Below are 20,519 nucleotides of genomic sequence, written 5' to 3'. Positions count from 1 at the left end.
AAAGGAAACTAAGAAAACATGTATATAGTATCTGTATTGAGCGTGACTATAGAAACTTTGATGATAGGTCCGCAGAATGGAAAAAATGCAACTTTTTGTGTACCTATCTTTTTTGCCCAAAAAAAATTAGTGAGGTAAAAGCAACCATATGTTTTGGTCACCAACCCATTGAAGTTAACGAGGCATTTTATCTCATGTCCTACAAAAATCTCCACTCTTATTTATATGCAATCAGCGGTAAAAAATTGCTATTTTGGGCAAAATGCACTGGTCCATCAACTTTGGAGGCTTGTAGTGACCAAGGGATGAGAAAAATTACAAGTTTCTCATTTTTTCCATACGTAGTAGTTATTGAATTATAAGCTCAGATAAGCTCATGAAAGGATTTTTCAAAATGAGTGGATCTACTATGGTTTTGGAATTTTTTTCCAAAACCCTGAAAGGACACTTTTATGTCCTGTTAGGTTACCATTCTAGTGTTAAGCCAGGTATTATGACTTGGCCTACCGTACAGGTTGGCTTCATCACCTAGTCGACTGGTTAACTTTTTTTTGACTTTCTTGAAGCCTTGAAAACAATATATGCTGGAAAGTTTGGCTTAAATCTATGGCTTGAGAAGTGGGTTTGACTGGTATACTTGATGAAATTGGTTTGCTTTGACTGTATCTAATTGCTGCCAGAGGTCGAGACTTAAATATGGTGTCTCTGGTTGATTACTATGGTATAGCCAGATTGGATAAAATTTGCTGAGGTTGTTGATGCTGTTCTTATCCATATAAAGTGGAGTTTCTATTAAGATGCTTGAAGCTTGAAAACTTTTTTTGCAGACATGTTTTTGATCGATTTTTTACTCACAAGATGTAACTTAGGATGCTGAATGCATTTTACCTTAAAGTGATGGGTCACCAATTGTATGAAGTCCTAAGCATGGCTATTTGGATTTTGACCTTCGATCTGTACATGGGAGTATGGGTGCATACCTGCATGATGTTATATGGAACAATTTAAAATGGTTTCTCTAGCTTACTATGTAGACTTTGATTAAAATACTAATGGTAAGTTTTCTACTCATGCATAAAGGTCATTTTTACTAAGCGAAGGAATGTCTCCATGTGTTTCTTTGGCTGGGTTACTGTTCCCGAGAATTAGACCTTCCTTGTAGGTCTTACTGAGATTGACTCAGATCTTACCTAAATGGGTTACTCATAAATAAGAGTTGGCATGGTTCTGTTATTTCTAGCACGTATGCGCTTGGATATTATGTAGCCTGACATTATGACCTGGCCTATTGGTTTGCTTCATCTCCTAGTCTACTAGGTAATTATTGTTTCGGCTATCTGGAAGCTTTAAAAACAGTATAAGCTGAAAGATTTGGCTAAAAAGAAGATGCTAAATTTGATAATTTGTTAATTAGAAGAATTTTTTGAAAAATCTATTGTTCTGTGGATTTGATTCTAGCTGGTTTACTTGAAGAAAGTATGGGACTTTTTTCTGATGCTGAGAGATGCCAAATCTCGAAACTAATTCACTAGTTGGTTAATGTGGGATAGCCAGATATGGAAAAATTGGTTGAAATTTTTATGAGCATTTGAATATTGGGGAGTCGATTAAAAGAAGAAACAGAATGCTGTTCTGCCTACTGATGTTTATGGCCAGATTGATCACCTCTCAAAGTGTGTAGCTTGTTAATATTAATTCATCTTGCCTTTAAATGGTTGGGTCACCAACCTTAAAAAATCCTAAACAGGGCTATTCTAAAACTTACCTTCACTTACTTTATCAATACATAGGGGAGTGACTCCATACATGTATGATGATGTGCGAAAGAGTATAGAAATTATGTCTCTAGCATAATGTGTAGACTTTAATGAATTACCGACATATATTGTGTACTTTCTAGTATGTGCTGGTCCTTTTACTTAGCCTGTGATGGTCTCTGTCACCTGGTTTTGGCTGAGGGTTTTGGCTGATTGCCTATCCCATGTTTGTAGACCTTCCCGACTACTGAGATTGGACCATACTTGGTGATTAAAACTTTGGTTGTGGGGCACTCCAAGAACGAGTGGGTGCTGGTCTCTGGTTTTTCTAGCTGGTACTGGCTGGGCTAGTTGTAGCCTTTTAAATGACCTTCCCTGGTGAGCATGATTTCGGAGAATGGCAAGGCTAGACTACACAAAAAAAAAGCAATTGTTTATTTGTCCGTTTTCTCGGTTTTATATCAAAAAATGAACAAACTTGCTATGGTTGGGTATATGTTGGTGGAAATCGGTTGTTATGAGTATATTTTGCAACTATGTGTTGTACTCACTTTTGGAAAGAATATGTTGACTATGACATTGGAAGAGATTTAGATGATAATAGGGCTAAAGGTTAGGCTTTTAATTTTTTTTTTGGAACTAACTCAATATATATTAGCTTTTAGAGGAAGCTCACTCTCCTGGATTAATTTGCCAAAAAAGGGGATTCTTATTATGTCTTTGTTTTAATTAAAAAAAACAAAAACAAAAACAAACAACATGTTACATATAGAAGAACTGTTTGTTTTTTCATTGTGACATGGATAACAACTGGGATACCCAGCATCACCAGTGTACATTCACGTGCTAACGAATTGTTATCTTGTGGCTATGGATGCAAGTGAGGGCTACCTTCTTTGATAAAAACATTCTGTTCTATGTGGTAGATGACTAGTGGCAGTTCGCTTACCTTGAAGGACCTTCACGCCATAGTATGGGATGACTGTTTCCCTTGTTTTACTTGTTATCTTCACTACCTTGTACATAATTTATTTTCAAATGCAAGTATATTATTGTACAAATCCATTGTATTTTCCTAGAATTATTGGTCTATGAACTAAAGTTCGTTTGCGTATATATTTGTATATATTTAGAACTGATACACACACACACACACACACACACACACACACACACACACACACACACACACACACACACACACACACACACACACACACACACACACACACTTTGAAGACCACAATTACGGTTCGAGACTACACACAACTGCACCGACATCTTGAGACAAAGCACACGAGCCGAGAGAAAGAGGAGGGAGCGGTGAATCAACGCAAAAAGGGGGGTTATAGCGAGCTTCTCCTTGCAAAAATGATTACAAAACCACCATAACTTGTGTAGAGCAATTCTCCTCCTGCTCCTTTTCCTTTTCTTCACCATGTTCAACAATCCAGATGGTTAAAGTCATGAGAGCACCCTTTTATAAGAGATTAAAAAAGCTTAAAATAGAAAAAACTGGGGTATCCGGCTCGTGCAATCCAACATGAGCTGCATTTTTTGCATTACATCGAGATTACATCCAAGTGTGGCACTTAATTTAGCAACCTTTGCATGTTGAAGATAACTCATTTACTTTCCATTCCTTAGTCGCATGTGAACCATCTCTAGACCCTCCCTTGGGATGTCACGGTGCCGTGACATTGACTATGGGTGCTCTCTCTCTTCCCTAAAAGTGTTTGTGGCATTGAACAACATGGGAACGACCCCGAGTAGCTGCCACATCATCAACTGCAACCCCACTACCAATTGGATGATGACCATTGCTGCAGTAGCATTGGAAGGCACCATGCTCTACCACACCACCATCTCCCTGACACACGCTGCCCACGACAACGCCTGCAGGGCTTCCACCATATAGCCACCAAGATCACTAGCTCTCCACACCCCTTTGATGCTGACATAAGGTGCACGCTCCAGCTAATATACCCCCCAAATTGGCCACATTGTTTGCATATGGGCTCATTGGCCCTACCACATGGTAGCCGCAGGTAGCTCAGGCTCAAAAAACTCAAAACCCCCCCCAAAAATTTCCCAAGTGAAAAAAATTCTTCCATCACATCTAATCCCTTGTTATTTGGTGCTCACAAACCCGATGCCCAACGTGTAAAATCCATGGGATCTCCACCATGTTGGCTTTAGTCCACCTCATCCATGCCGCACTTTGACCTTCATGAGCTCGACAATCGATGCCACAAAAATGAGTTAAAATTATCTGACACTCTCTCTCTAGCATCTGCCACCGACTTCCCATTGACATTGACGAAGGAAATTTGGAATGGCAGCCTCTACACCAAAACAAAATCCATTGCACCACAAGGGAAATGAGATGAGGGCACCACCTAGTCTTGGAAGCGTGGACTAGGACCGCTACACAGAGAGAGAGAGAGAGAGAGAGAGAGAGAGAGAGAGAGAGAGAGAGAGAGAGAGAGAGAGAGAGAGAGAGAGAGAGAGAGAGAGAGAGAGAGAGAACTATCACTATGAATGAAGCATTAACCTTAGTGTGTGTACAAGGAATGGATAACTTCAAGCACTCCCAACACAAATAACATATAGATTACTAAACAACAACTCAAGAATTAACCAAAATCACATCAAGTACTCTCACACATACATAAAAGATCTCTCTTAATTAACATAAGTAAGAGGATGGGAGGTTACTAGCATAAAACAATTTGCACTCTAGAATGTGCAAGAATAGAGTGAATGAATGAGCTTTATGGGCTCATGATGAGTGATACAAAGACTCAATGGGGTTGAGGGATACTTGAAATTACAAAGGGGGGGGCCTCTTTATATAGGAAAGAGAGTGATTAGGAGTGAGGTTAAGATCCAAGTGCAATTTGTACAAATGAAGCTTGATTAGGGACATTCAACCAATGAAGAAGCTCCTTCCAAGTGATTTGTTGACCAATTTGCAACTAATTGGCTCCATCATCACTTGTGTTGTCTTCACTCCTTCTTCCATAGCTTGAGTCCAAGAGCTTCCTTATTTTAAAATGTAAAGAATCTACATAAAATCAATGCATATCTAGTAATAATAGAAAGGGGTTGAATGAGAACTTATGAATTACAACAAGATTAAGCATGATTTGAGAGGTGATTAGAAGAGGAATTTGTGATGGTTTTTTGAGCTTGAGAGAGAGGAGGAAGGAGGGGAGGGTGAGAAGACTAATGGATGATTTTTAGAGAAGGTCTCAATGTGGAAAATGAAGGGTGTGTGTGTAAAGGTAGAGGGGGTGGTCTCCACCAGAGTTGAAAAAACTGGCGCCCGCCATTTTGGCCATATCTCCTAGACCGAAGATGCAAAAATTATAAAAAAAATATGGTCAGAATCTCCAGCTCATCAGCTACAACTTTGATGAAGACAACTTTTCTTGGATCGGAGTGGAAGTATTTTTTAAAAATCCAGCAAAATCATGTGTCTGTTTCCTTCCTTTACCAGGTCTTCCACTTGGGTCCCATCTGTTTGAATCATCATATGGCTCCAAAGCCATGACGATATGAGCCACTCATGACCCTTGAATCATGGGTGCATGGCTCCACAACCACATCATATCTTTTCTTTTCACATTTACATATTTTCCCTTCCCTTTACCACTAGGTTCTCCCTCTACCTTTCACCTCCGGTGAACTAGTCAAGAAAAAATTCCCATCAAATCATTTTTTGAATTTTCCCAAGAGGTTGTTCTCACTCTTTCTTTTATTGTAAACCTCTAGAAGCAAGGAAAACCAACAAAATATAGTAAACAAAAATTTGTGATAGGCTCGGATAACCATAACTTGGTTTTTGGGAATCCAACTAATGAGCAGCCAAACCATCCAACTCCATATTGTGCGTACCGCACTCGAGAACCTTGTCAAGGCCAAAATCTCCCAGTTGACACACTTTCCAATGCGATCAAGTGGGCCCATAACTAGCCCCCTACAACCTTTCAACCTTTCTCGATCCGGAAGGATTGACATGCTCCACAACATGAGAGCTTCAAGTTTATATGCTGAAACTTACTCTAGCCACCTATCCTCGTCTATCATATCTGTCCAAGATCTGCTAAACCTTCCAGATTGAAACCATCATAACTTTGGCATGGGAGCTCCATTTGACAAGCCGTCTGGACCGGCTTCTAGCGCACCTCGAATACTACATTTCAAATCATTAATCCATCACTTGGAACACATGGACTTGCACTCCAATTTGGCCTTTTTTGAAGCTTTTATGGCCTAAAAAAACCACATTATACCTACATTTTTGCCACACGTTGCCTTCCTAGGCCTTACATACCAGCTTTAGCACTTTATCCCACTCTTGTCATCAACATCTCTAGCCCTACATAGCATATCTTTCAGCATCAACCAACTTTGGTTGTACTAACATGCAGAACTAGAGAAGTGCTCATTTAACTCAAAAATGAATTAATCACTTGAGATTGTTGCACATGCCTAGGTTTTCATTCACAGGAGAGGTTGAACAACAACGGCTAATACATACATGCATTAGACCCTTGCAAGGGTTAGGGAGCACACAACCTTCTCAATAGGATATCCACCACAACTTGACATTAGCAGAGCCAAATAGCTCCTCAAGGAATTTTTAAAATTTGGCCCATCTTGGTCCGGTTTTCGTTCACACAAGAATCCACCACATCGGCAGAGAGTCTCGTAATTATCTCAAGCCACGAGAGATAAGTTTTTAACATCGTAGGAGCGAGACTCAAAGATCTATGCAATGAGTCTTGAACTTGAACTTGTTAAAAAGAGGGAACTGAGAATATAACCAACCTATCACACTTGACAGAGAGAGGAAGAATAAGAGATTTTTTTTCAAAGAAGTTGATTAGAGCGAGCTAGGTTGAAGAGATTTTGAAAAATGAAAACTAGATGTGATTATTTGATGTTGTTTTGTTATTTTGAATGGTAATTTGACTATGAAATCTATTCTACTATATTATGGAAGCCTCAAATAAGGCACACCACGTGGCTAAAAGGGGAGGGATTGACAATGTCATGAGCCGAGGACACTTGGAGGTTGCAAGGACACAAACAATTGGGATGGCTTAGGGCTTGGTGGAGGGAAAACATGTAACATTTAATAGCCTAAAAACTTGTGTGTAGCGGAAATTAGCATGAACATAGTGGGCATTTCATTAGAATAGATTCCTAATGAGAATTACAAGAGTGCTTGGGTGGAGAGAGCAACAAAAAGCAAAACACCTAGTTACATAGCATGAACAATACTTTCAAAAGAGAGAGAAATTAAGCTAATGACAATAGTTGAGGAGCGGATTTACATGGAGTCGGTCCCCCCTCCAAAAGGCTTTGTAGTATGGTTTCTCCCATCAAGAGAGACATTGTACAGTACAATTCTTTGTGTTCCTTCAAGACTAGCTAGTGCAATGAAGATGAAAGCTTCATGTACTAAGCAAAACACTTATAAAACACAACATCAATTCTCTCAGGTCTCAGACCCAAGACCTCACACACCTTCGAAGATGGTGAGAGCTAGCGGGGTATGAGAGTAGATTGAGAGGAAGAAGGAGTATTCTTACAAGAAAGATGTACATCTCCTCACATAATCACTCATATTAGCATAGCTTAGCTTAGTAATTAGCATGGCAGAGGAGATGAGCATGCATTGAAGCTTGGCTCTTGGTTGGATTTGCATCACAAAGCCAAGAGTTGTTGGCGTAGGCCTCCCTTCTCACAAGCTTGGAGTAGGTGGTAAGCTTTCCATTAAAGGACACAACCTTTGAATTTTGGAACCTTAGCATTTTGGAAGGCTTAATGGACTGAACCTTAGGGTCTTTTAAGCCCATTGTTGCACATGTCTGTTTTGCAGATGGCCCCCCCTTTGGATCCCTATTTTCCCTCCTTTGGATCCCTACTGTGGCCAGTCTGCTAGCTTAACCAATATTCTAGATTTTTCTCCGCTGGCACTTCCCCATATTAAATGATCAGTTTAACATGAGAAAATCATTTAGGAGAACTAGATGTTGATTATTATGACATTACCTCTCTCTTGAAATCATAGTCGTCCTCGACTATGGTGTAGAGGAGATAAAGCATATTCATGAGTCCTTTTCTTAGCGGGTAGAGGATCCCTATGTTACCCTACGACATCATTCCACAACGGATGACTAGTCCATTTGGCGCTTGAAAGCCTGAGGCTGCCGCAAGAATGTCTGCACATTAGTCCTATCAATCTTCCTTAGTAGAGTGACAAACTCTACTTGGTGTTTGGGAGACGTCGTCTCCACAAACTTGATCTAAGCATGCATACTACTTCATTTTTGTGCACAATAAAGAAAAAGAGAGTCTTATAAGACAAAAACTTTGTTCATTTTTACAATTTGTACATTTGCTTACTCTTGGGAAGCATTGTAAGCATTTACAAGGTTTAGGTTATCCTTTAATTGTATGCCTTGCATCCATCTAGCATCTTCAAAAGGATAATTCTTAAACTTAATAAGATATTGTCGGATAGTCTTACCGCCTCTTAGTACCTTGTCTTCATGTCGGAGAATGGACTCGGGCTACAACACCTCTTCTTGGTTCTCGAGGTGGCTCTCCTTTATAAGGCTTTAATAGGCTCACATGGAAAGCATTGTGTATGAGCCAATGATTGGGCAACTTGAGTTGATAGGCCATCTCATTGATTGGCCTAAGAATCTGGAAGGGACCATAGTACCTTTTTGCTAGTTTAGCGTAGTACTTTTGGTGTCTCGAAGGATTCTTGCCAATCGTGTGCCTTAATCGAGCCTTGGGAAATTTTAATAAGACCCAATCATTTTCTTTAAAGGATTGGGATCTTCTGTGCTTGTCAGCAGTAGCCTTTTGCCTTTGTTGTGAGATAGAGATAGCATCCTTAATCTTTTGAAAAGATTCTTGTAGGTCTCGGCTATACTCATCTGTAGACAGCGAAGATCTTCCCATGTACCTTAAGTAGCAAGGGACTTTTTGATCTTCCCTCAATTACCTCGAAAGGTTCTTTTCCTGTGGAAGTATGTACATTGTTATTGTAAGCATACTCCACTAAGGCTAAGTACTTCTCCCATTGGGATCTTTGATCTACTTCCGTTACATAGGCTTTTAGTAGATCGAGAATTGTTAGGTTAGCTATTTCACTTTGGCCATCCGTTTGTGGATGATAGGCCGAAGAGAAGTTTAGCCTTGTCCCTAAATTCTCAAAGAGACCCTTCCAAAAATTACTGGTCATTCTAGGATCTCTATCCGACACTATGGACATTGGCAAGCCATGGTACTTGAAAATTTGTGAAATGAAGAGGGTTGCCATTTGATGGGCTTTGATAGTCTTTTTGACAGGTATAAAATGAGCTTGTTTACTGAACCTGTCTACTATCGTCCATATTCCCGTATTCCCATGGATAGACTTAGGCAATCCAAAGATAAAATCCATGGATATGCTCTCCCATGGTGAATTAGGGATTGGCAAGGGTTGAAGCAATCCAGGTTGCTTCCCTCTATCAAATTTTGTCTTTTGGCATACCACACATTTAGAAACATACTGTTGTATGTTCACTTTCATGGTGGGCCAATAGAAATATGTTTCAATTCCCTTTAGGGTAGACTGAATCCCTCTATGCCCCGCATAAGGAGGAGCATGAGATTCATACATTACTTCTCACGTAGTGAGTTAGTAACGTTGTCAGGAGTTTTTTGGAGCAAGGGATTGCGCATATGTACATATACAGGCATGGTGCATCAAATAAAGGATTGCCCATTTTCCTTAGCCAGGTGGTTACGTGGGGCCCACATGTGTACAGGTAGGACAGGGTGTACATAGTGCATCGATTTTCACTATTACCAATACCACTGTGTTTTTTCTACAATAAGGAGGATTTGGTAGCGCGTAAAACTTCTCGAGGAAGCTATCCGCGGGCCGACGACGTGAGGTCAGTAGGTGCGTCAGATGGCATCTAGTGGCGTCAGGAGGGCGAACGAGGTCAATATTTGCACGCGGATGAGAACGGACACAACGTGGGTGTTTGCTTGTGAGAATTATGCAGAAAGGTCATCATTAGGACCACTTTTTGGGGCCACTTCACGTGGTGGCGAGATGCATTATTGGAAAAAAGCTGATTGCCAGGTGTGCGAATGATGCAAAAAGGTGACAACTATGCACTGCGAGGTCAGTTTTTGGCCTGTTTGGGGTCCGTTTGAGGTCATCTAAAAGGCCAAGGGTGCCCAACTAATAAAGCTAAGTGTGGGAACTGAAAAAAGAGAGAAAAGACCAGAAAAAAACGTGGAGAAGAGAGGAGTAACAGCCGCAGGTGTGTTTTTTGGGTTTTTGGAGCCTGTTTTGGCCGTAAACTGCTCATCCGAAGTCGGATTTGAGCACTTTGACATTGTAGACTGGGGTTTTGGGCCATTCCGGACGCGATGGCGCTGTCCATTTTTCCAAATTCCTCACTCTTTTTCTGCTGTTTTTCTGTGTAAGTTTCTCCTATGAGCGAAGTTTCTGCTCCAGTTTGTGATTGTATCTGGTATCTTTTACCCATATTCTGTGAGCTGTTTGCCCCATTGGTGTTGGCCCAAGCTCATTTGTATCTAAACATCAGAAATTCTCCTTTTTTGAGCTGAGTTTTTGGGTGTGTGTGTGTGTGTGTGGAGTGGACAACTGGATAGTCTCTCTCCTCTCACTCCAGAGGTGTGTTCCTTGTCTCGGCCAGGTGTGTTGTGTAAGCCGAGTGGTGCCCCATAGTGTGTGTGTGTATCTTCCCAAGAGTGTGTGTCGGGTCGTTATAGAGGCGCTGTGTGTGTTTTCATCCCGCTCACATTCTTTTGGCGCCCCCACGGAGGATCTTCTTCGAGTACCTTCTGCTTCGAGCTTCAAGCTTCGAGATTCGGGATTACAGGTTGCAGGTTGCAGATTACAGGTTACAGGTTACAGGTTATAGGGAAAGGTACAGGTACAGGTGATTCACACAGGTATAGATAGCTGGAGTACAGTGATATACTAGCAGTGATGTCACTTGCAGTTGTTGTGGGAATGCATCACTTGGCGCCTATTTGAGCGCATTGTCTGCTGGATTGTACGTTACTTGTGGAAATTTCCATTGTACGCATTTGTGGAGCCATACTTGGTTGTATTTGGCAGTCCCAGCCATTTCTGAGACTTGGTCTGGAAGATAGTCATTTCTGAGACTTGACTATACGCGATTTGCATTAGCGTTCGTGTGAGGGTCGATAGCGTGAGGTTTTTATTGAGCTGGGGGATTCTCAAATGTAGAGATCCTTTCGGTGATACAGGTAGCTGGAGCACCCTTTTTGTGACCTCGCCATAGGCTATGTACTAGTGAGTCCTACTTGATGCTCGAGTTCTATTGTTGACAGTTTATGCATACATATACAGTCTATATTTTGGGTTCCTACTGCTCTACTTCTGGGGAAACTCTGCCAAAATTTTTCCAAGTTGTGATGGCTGGTTTCTTGGTCTTTTGAGCCATTTATGCTGTTATGCTGCTGAAATTTTGGCAAAATCAGAGGTTGAGTCAGGTGTGCCTTCTTGGGAGCTTCATGGTTGGCTTTAATGGATGATCAAAATGGCCCTCATTTCACTCCTCCTTATTTAACTCAAAGAATTCAGATTAATGTTCATGTGTCCAGGAAGATCTTTTTCCAGCAGCGCATAGTCTTTATGTTTGGGCCAAGAAGATTGAGAGAGATCCTGGAATGTCCTTTGCCTGTTGTCATTTCGATGATTAACTATGAAAACTCATTTGATGTGCATGTGTTTGTCCTTATCTAAAGCTGAGCTCCATTGAAGTTTCTGGGGATTGGGCAGTGAAAAGTTTTGGGTTCTTGCACGTGTGTTCGAAGGGGTTCTCAAAGCATCATAATTTGGGTAGCCATGGCTTTCTCTTATCCGGAGTTTCATGGAAGAAGTGATGAAGATGTGGAGGACTTTCTAGAAAAGATGGAGGTTGCCTGCATTAGCAACCAGATTCATGACCCTGCGCAGATGTTACGCCTTCTCCAAATTTGTTTGAAGAGTGATGCACGAGTTTGGTCTAAAGCATTTGAAGAGGAGTTGCGTGTGGATGATCCACCTGTAAGGTTGAGTTGGGACAATCTACGATATGGGTTGGAAGTGGAGTTTGTGAAGATAGAAGATCCTGACAAAGTGTGGCAAGAAGTACAGGCTTTGGTGCAAAAGGAAGGTGAGCCAGTAGATGCGTACATACGTAAGTTTTCATTGGCATGGGAGCGAATGTGCAAGGCTTTAGCACCACAGGTACCCCCGCCTGACATGATGAAGAAGGACAGGTTCTTGGCTGGCCTTTGGGAGAATATACGTTGGAGAGTGGAGCTAAAGAAGCCTAGGACATATGAGGATGCACTAGAGGTAGCAAGGAACAAAGAGTGGAAGTTGAGGAAAATGAGCCAGTTAGGGGTGGAGTCTTTGCCCATGAGGTCTGAATTTCAGCCTATAGAGTCTTTACAAGGTCGCATGTCAGGGGTTCATCACGAACCAGTGGTTCCTGTTACTACTCAGGTTATGCCAACAATGGTCACTATATCAGTGCAAGATGATGGGCTAAGGCAAGACATGAGGCAAGTGGTAGATTTGATGAAGAATCTCAGCCTAAACATGCTAGGTCAAGTGGGAAATAATCGAGGTCGAGGGAGGTTTGCAAATCAGCCAAGAGGTGAAGAAAGGCCTAGGAATGGTGTTGGACAAAGCAATGGTAGATTTTGGAGGCAGACGCCCACATGTTATAATTGTGGAGAGTTGGGTCACATCAGCCCGCAATGTGATAAGCCACCAAGGATGGGGGGAGACATGTATCCATTGCCAAGACAGGTGCTAACTAGGTCAAATGATTATGGCATCGAAATTAAGGGAGACGAAGGAACCAATGGACTGACCCAAGAGGAAAAGGGAAAGACAAAAGTGCTAAGTGTAGTCACCTTGGAGAAGGCATCAAAGCTAGAGGATACATTAGTGATGCCTATTGGGAAGAGGACCACAGAGGATAAGGAAGGAAGAAGTGCCCCAGGTCCTAGTAAGAAGAAAGGAAAGAGCCATGAAGGCGAGGATGTCAAGGCCAAGAGGAAAAGGAGAGCTCGTCGAAAGTTTCATGTTTCAGATTTTCCACTAGGGGATGGGCAATTAAGCTATGACTTAAAGGAGGATCTGACGAGCAGGAAGGCAGATGTTACTTTTGGGCAGCTTATAGAGATGGTGCCTAAGCTAAAGCGACAGTGGAAGAGGATGGTTAACCCAATGGAGAAAGAGCTAGAGAGAGGTTCAGTAAAGGTGTTGGCAATGGGCGAGCTACCAGACATTTGTCCAATAGTAGATGTGTGGCATAAAAGGAAAAATTTGGGACAAGGTTATGTGGATGGCGGAGCCCAAATATGCGTCATAACACACTCATGCGTTGAGAAGATGGGTCTCATAGTGGCTGGGGTGTCAGGGTTTCGGATCAGATTGGCAAACCATCAAAAAGTAAAATGCTTGGGTGTTGTAAAGAGCTTAGAAGTGGAGGCATATGATGCAAAGGCAGTGGTTGATTTTCATGTGATGCCAGCAGGGTTGGGAGCATATCCTATTATACTGGGCAGACCATGGTTACGTTTAGTGGGAGCTGTTCAAGATTGGCGACATGGTACGATTAGCCTCTATGGAAAGACAGGTACCAAGAAGCTTTATAATATGGACACAAGGAAACGATTAGAGGAGCTTTATGAAGATGAGGATGAGTCTAGTGATGAAGACTCTTCCACGGTGACAGATGAGGACAGTGATAGCACTACCAGCAGTGATGAGGATGCTGATGTTGCATTTCTTTTGATGGACAAAGAAATCCAGGAGATTGGTTTAGTTGCATTTGCGAATGAGGTTGAAGATGAAAGTGAAGGGCCTTATGAAGTGATTGAAGGGCTGATGCAAACCAAGGTTGAGTTGTCAAAGAAGCAGGAATTAATGACGCAAATGATTAGTGGAGACCTCTCAGCTATGGAGAAGGATATATTTTTGCATATGCTGGCTAGTTTTCCTGATTTGTTCATTACTTCATATGAAGAGATCAGAGGGTTCAAGGGTGAAGAGATGCATATAGAGCTGAAAGAAGGTGCTAAGCCAGTGCGGCAAAGGCTAAGAAGGATGGGTCAAGAGAAAATGGAAGCCTTGCGGGAAGAGGTGGACAAGTTGTTGAAGGCAGGGTTCATAGTCCCTGTGGAGACCACAGAATGGGTGAGTCCAGTAGTAGTCAATCCAAAGAAGGATGGGAAGTGGAGGATTTGTGTAGATTTTAAACCCTTAAACGCAGCCACTAAGAAGAACCCATATCCTCTTCCATTCATCGATCAGATCTTAGATTCAGTGGCAGGTTATGAGAGGTACAATGTGTGTGATGGTTTTTCAGGCTATTTTCAATTGAAGATTGCTCTTAAAGACCGCACAAAGACAACTTTTATTACGCCATGGGGCTGCTATTGCTACACAGTATTGCCTTTTGGGTTGTCAAATGGACCTTCCTTCTATCAAGAGAGAGCAAATTGGGTGTTGGAACCATTTATTGGTAGTTGTGTTAAAGCTTTTATGGATGACTTCTGTGTCTATAGCAGTAGGACTGATCACCATGAGAAGCTACAGATGGTATTGGCTCGATATGATGAATGTGGAGGACAACTAAATCCAAAGAAATGTCATCTAGCACAGCCAAGGGTGAAGTTATTGGGCCATATGGTGTCAGAAAATGGCATTGAGGCTGATCCAGATAAGGTGAAGTCTATTATTCTTCTTCCATCACCTATGAGTATGAAGCAATTGGCAACCTTTATACACAAAGTATGGTCATCATTACCTCGTTTAGGAGGTAGCTCACAAGGGATGTCGTCAATAAAAACATCTTGAAACCCCTTGAGAAAATTGGATAACTCCAATTCCGTTTGGTTTCTTTTATTTTCTTTTGCTAAAGCATTAGGTTCATTTTGAGAATCTTTAACAAAAATCATGTACACGGAAATAGAGCTCTTTATTGACTTGTTAAAACTTGCTCGTGTATGCACATTGGGGATAGTGTTACCCATTTCCTTAGCATCTATATACATGTCTTTTTCCCTGAACTTAAAGGAGATTCTCCTTTCAGGGAACTTAACATTGGCAGCCAGGCGATCAAACCATGGTACCCCTAGGATTACATCCTCATGCTTGAGAGGAGAGATAAAGAAGTCCTCTTTGTCCACATAGCTTTGGGCATAGAGCATCAATTTCCCGATTAAGGGAGTGAATGAAGCTTCTTGCCCCTTGAAAGCACTGTCTGCCGGGTAGAACATCTCCCATCTCGTAGGTTTGTATGCCTAGCTTGGTGTCCAACTCTATAGATATAAAATTGTGAGTAGAACTAGGGTCAAAGAGAATAAAAGCATCATGTTCTCTTACCTTTCCCCAAGCATGGCATAGAGGAGATGCTTTGTGGTGAGTTTGGTGAGTCTCCTCCTCTTGTATTTCAACCAAGGTAGCTCTAGGAGAATCATGGCAGGTGTTCTTTTGGGGACAAGCGCGATACGCATGCCCTTGTTTGTCGCACTTGAAACACCGGTTATCCTTGCGATAACGCTCAAGCTCTTCAGGAGAGAGTTTGTTTTTACCTTTGTAAACTCCCTTCTCTTTAGCTTTGTTGGAGTTGCCCTTAGGAGACTTTTGGACATTGTCCTTCCCCTTAGGCTCATTGGAACCCTTGTTTTCCGTGGGCTTATTATTTCTTTTAGCCCCCGTTTGGAAATTGATTTGAGAGGCCACCATAGTATGGTGTATTACCGCCGATATGGTACGTGGCCTTTGGGAGTTGACATACTCCGCCATTTCTTCGGTTAAGCCCGTACAAAATTGTTGCTTTTTCTCTCCAAAATCCAACTTTTTGAAGATAGTGGCTTGAGTTGTAGGTCCCAAAACTTGTCTACATATTTGTGGATGGATTCATAGGGAGAGAGCTTTAAGCTTTGCCATTCGGTGAGTACTTTGTCTTTGGCATCGGTGGCCAAAAATTGCTTCATAATGGAAGCTCTTAAAGCTTCCCGGGGAGGTCACCTAATAAAAATGTAACCTATCACATGAGTTCAACAGAAGGGTATTTAAAGTTCTTCAAACTTACAGAAATATATATACAGAAGGGCATTATTTTTTCAAATTTTAAAAAAACAACAAATTTTAAAAGAAAAGGGTACATTATATTCCTAACAAAGTTCACAGATAAGGGGTTTTACAAACATGTCTTGAACGCACGTGATATGGTAGGTTTACACATAATGAACCCCCCGAGTAAAGCTTTCCATGCTCGCGGAGCTTCACCGCCGCTGGCTCGTAGGCTACCACCATTTCCTGGCGGACTTTTGAAAGTGCATAGCTACATGGCGTAGCTTAGAGGACTCCGTGAAGCCCTCATCTTTGAACGCCGCATCAAATTGTTGGATAAAGGCCAAGACTTTGTCCGTAGCACCAAAGGTGCCATCATAGGTAAGGAAAGAGATTCTCTTCCCTCCCTCTTTGAATTTCTTGATCTTGGACGACCTCTTCCATGTGGCATAGGATTTCCTATGGCCTCTTCTTTTTGATGGTTCAAAGGTTGCACCAACACTTTCTTCAGAAGGTGAAGAATTTGAGGAAGGTGGAGAAGAGGGTGACCTCTTTGTTGCCTTTTTCTTGTATTGATCTTCATCATCTTCACCATCACTTTCATAAGAGGAAGAGGATGAAGAAAATGGAGAAGAGGGTGTCCTCTTTCTTGCCTTTTTCTTCTCTTGCCTTTTGTCATCCCTCTTTGAATTATGGTGTGGAGAAGGGTGCAATGGTCTTCTCCGTTTTGGAGGTGATGGAGAGCGCACTGCAAGGCTGAAAAATCCCTATTCTACTTACTCACAGGCAATTAATAATACCAACCATTTATAGCTAGCTTGAGGACCTCCCTTCTTGAGCAAAAAAAGAGAAACCTTGTGCTCTGATACCAATGTAACATTTAATGGCCTAAAAACTTGTGTGTAGCGGAAATTAGCATGAACATAGTGGGCATTTCATTAGAATAGATTCCTAATGAGAATTACAAGAGTGCTTGGGTGGAGAGAGCAACAAAAAGCATAACACCTAGTTAGATAGCATGAACAATACTTTCAAAAGAGAGATGAATTAAGCTATTGACAACAGTTGAGGACCGGATTTACATGGAGCCGGTCCTCCCTCCAAAAGGCTTTGTATTATGATTTCTCCCATCACGAGAGACATTGTACAATACAATTCTTTGTGTTCCTTCAAGACTAGCTAGTGAAATGAAGATGAAAGCTTCATGCACTAAGCAAAACACTTATCAAACACAACATCAATTCTCTCCGGTCTCACACCCAATACCTCACACACCTTCGAAGATGGTGACAGCTAGGGGGGTATGAGAGTAGATTGAGAGGAAGGAGTATTCTTACGAGAAAGATGTACATCTCCTCACATAATCACTCATATAAGCATAGCTTAGCTTAGTAATTAGCATGGCAGAGGAGATGAGCATGCATTGAAGCTTGGCTCTTGGTTGGATTTGCATCACAAAGCCAAGAGTTGTTGGTGTAGGCCTCCCTTCTCACAAGCTTGGAGTAGGTGGTAAGCTTTCCATTAAAGCTTGAGAAGGAGAGAGAGTCTTCTTTTCTTCACACATGAGATGGTGTGAGTGTGTGTGTGATAATGCCTTGCAAAAATCAGCCCCCTCTCTCTCTTGGTCGACCCCTCTTGCTATTTGCTCATGCTACATTCTCATTGGACCTCCCTAGAGCTAGCCAATGATAAATAAGCAGTATAAGTGATAGCCTTCTAACATGTGTCCCCCTTTAGCCTTTTGTGAGAGCTTTATGTAATTAATAAATGCAACTAAACTCTCATTGGACCCCTTTGCCTCCTGGCCAATAGGAATCAGGCAAGCCATTGGGCTACTGAATGCTCATTGGTCCCCTTGGGAGACTGTCCAATAGTCTTCTAGAGAGCTTAATTCTCATTGGTTCTTTTATTAAGTGTTTTTAAATTAATTAAACTAGATTTACTCTAGCCTAATTCTCATTGGTCCACCTCCAAGGCCATCCAATAGGAATTGGGTATACCTTGTGGGCATCTGGGCTAGGGAGCTGACATGTGTCCCTCATTCCCTTTGTGTAAATGGAGCTTTTGTGTGTGTGTGTGTGTGTGTGTGTGTGTGAGTTTATCTCTCATCCCCTACTCCAAGGGCTCGCCCCCTCCTTTGTAGGGATTGATAAAGACTTTTGGGACACACACAAAGCATCCAATTCCCCCCATGCTTGACCTTTGGACACAACCTTTGAATTTTGGAACCTTAGCATTTTGGAAGTATTAATGGACTGAACCTTAGGGTCTTTTAAGACCATTGTTGCACATGGCTGTTTTGCAGATGTCCCCCCCTTTGGATCCCTATTTTCCCTCCTTTGGATCCCTACTGTGGCCGGTCTGCTAGCTTAACCAATATTCTAGCTTTTTCTCCCCTGGCACTTCCCCATATTAAATGATCAGTTTAACATGAGAAAATCATTTAGGAGAATTAGATATTGAATATTATGACAAAACATGTTGAGAGAGAGAGAGAGAGAGAGAGAGAGAGAGAGAGAGAGAGAGAGAGAGAGAGAGAGAGAGAGAGAGAGAGAGAGAGGGTGGGGGGTTGGGAATGAATCTCTCATGGTCTTAGCTGACTCGAGATTGAGGTAGGTAACTTAGAGAGGACCAAGGGTAAATATCGGACTATGAAGAGTGGCTGAGCTAGTAGCAAGTGAATGTGCACAACCAGAGAACTTCTCATTAACTAGCATAATGAATTAAACACTTGAGATGGTTGATCAGCCCAAGTTTTCATTCAAGGGAGAAGTTGAACAACAACGGTTCATACGCACACGGGTTAGACCCTCATGAGGGTGGGGGAGCACACAACCTTCCCAATAGGATACCCACCACAACTTGACATTAGTAGAGCTAAATAGCTCCTTGGGGTATTTTTAAATTTAGCCCAAGTTGGTCCGGTTTGGTGATCACGAGACTCTTTGTCACATTCATGGAGAGTGTGATAATTATCTCAAGCTCTAACAGAGAAAGAAGAGAAGATATGTTTTTAATGTCGTAGTTGCGAGACTCAAAGATCTCTGCGATGAGTCTTGAACTTGAACCTGCTAAAGAGGAAACTAAAACTATAACCAACTTATCACACTTGGGAGAGAGAATAAGAACAATAAAAGTTCCTTAAAAAAAACCGATTAGAGTGGGCAAGGCAGAAGAGATTTTGAAAAATGAGAACTTGCCACCGATTGTTTGTTGTGTACTTTGACCCTCTATAGTTGTTATTATTTGTTGTTGTTGTTTTTTTTGTGGAACGATAACCTAACTGTGGAATCTATTCTACTCTATTATGGAAGCCGCAATTCAGGCAAGCCACGTGGTTAAAAGGGGAGGTGGTGGACAATGTTGGGAGTCGAGGAGGCCCGGAGGGTACCGAGATACCAAGCAAGGATGGACCAAGGCCTGAAGAAGGGCGAACACGTAGAGAGAGAGAGAGAGAGAGAGAGAGAGAGAGAGAGAGAGAGAGAGAGAGAGAGAGAGAGAGAGAGAGAGAGAGAGAGAGAGAGAGAGAGAGAGAGAGAGAGAGAGAGAGAGAGAGAGAGGATTGAGTTGACTCCTTTAATGCTATCATGACCAGTTACAATTGATTATAGACAGAGGGACTTAGCATGGAGGCAACCACAAGTTTTCTAGTAATCCTCTCTCTCTCTCTCTCTCTCTCTACCATAGTTGTTTTTGACCTAGTAGACAACATTTCACTCTTTTGATCATAACTTCTTCATGCAAACTCTGATTTGGGTCATCTATAGCCTCATTTGAAGAGTAGAACACCTTCTATGCATTGATGTAAAAACAAAAAATTTTCAAAGTTATGGAAGGTTTTTCTGTAGTAGCATTTTTGAAGTGAACAGTTTTGGGAAAGTTGACTCTCATCTCTTGGTCTTCTGACACTAGCAAGGGTTTGTCTTCTTCAACAAGGTCCATAACAATTGTAGAAAATGATCCAAAATGTCCTAAGTGTGGAGATAACAACGCAATCACTCAACCAACAACATCGAAAACCATGATTATGGCATACTTAGTATTTGTTGCAAGAGACCACAAACAAGAAAGGCCAAGACTTACGGGCACTTACAATGGAGAATGGCACGCTAAGGGTTCTTATTGTTGAGAATGAGAATCTCAAGAGGACACTTGAGATAAAACAAAATGTTTGATGCAACTTGAAGAGAAAGTCAAGGAATGTAAATGCTCTCTTGTAAACTTGAATTCTTTGAAGGAGTGCATGAGAAAAGTGGAGTATTACCATGCATTGAAAGAGGAGAAATTTGACACCATGATCCGGGATGTATGTGACATGAAAAATGTATACACAAATAAGTCTTGGGCTGATGTATGTGGTAACAATGTGGTTCCTAATTCCTCTCTCATGCAAGATATGGCCCAAGCAAAGAAAATCTCTTTCTCTTGCCATTGTTATTGAAGATTTCTTCAAAACCTAGTTTGGCATGTTAGGAGTTATGGTTTATGGAGCACATAGAGTGGGTAATCTAGGAGTTCCTTGCTCAAGAGAATGGCCAATTGTATGCACCATGCCGTATCGGATCAAGCAAAATATTATCCTTGATAATAGTTGGATCTATTTG

General features: G+C 41.6%; 1 pseudogene; it reads right to left on the bottom strand.

Annotated features, from left to right (window-relative positions):
• Positions 1 to 3,132: 3,132 nt before the first annotated feature.
• Positions 3,133 to 20,519, bottom strand: part of LOC147440824 (uncharacterized) — a 79,981-nt pseudogene continuing 62,594 nt past the window's right edge.

This window comes from Adiantum capillus-veneris, chromosome 15, assembly GCF_014529385.1.
Source record: "Adiantum capillus-veneris isolate H3 chromosome 15, ASM1452938v2, whole genome shotgun sequence".
NCBI classification, from domain to species: domain Eukaryota; kingdom Viridiplantae; phylum Streptophyta; class Polypodiopsida; order Polypodiales; family Pteridaceae; genus Adiantum; species Adiantum capillus-veneris.
The sequence above is the reverse complement of the archived record's forward strand: the minus strand, read 5'-3'. Positions and strand labels throughout refer to the sequence as shown.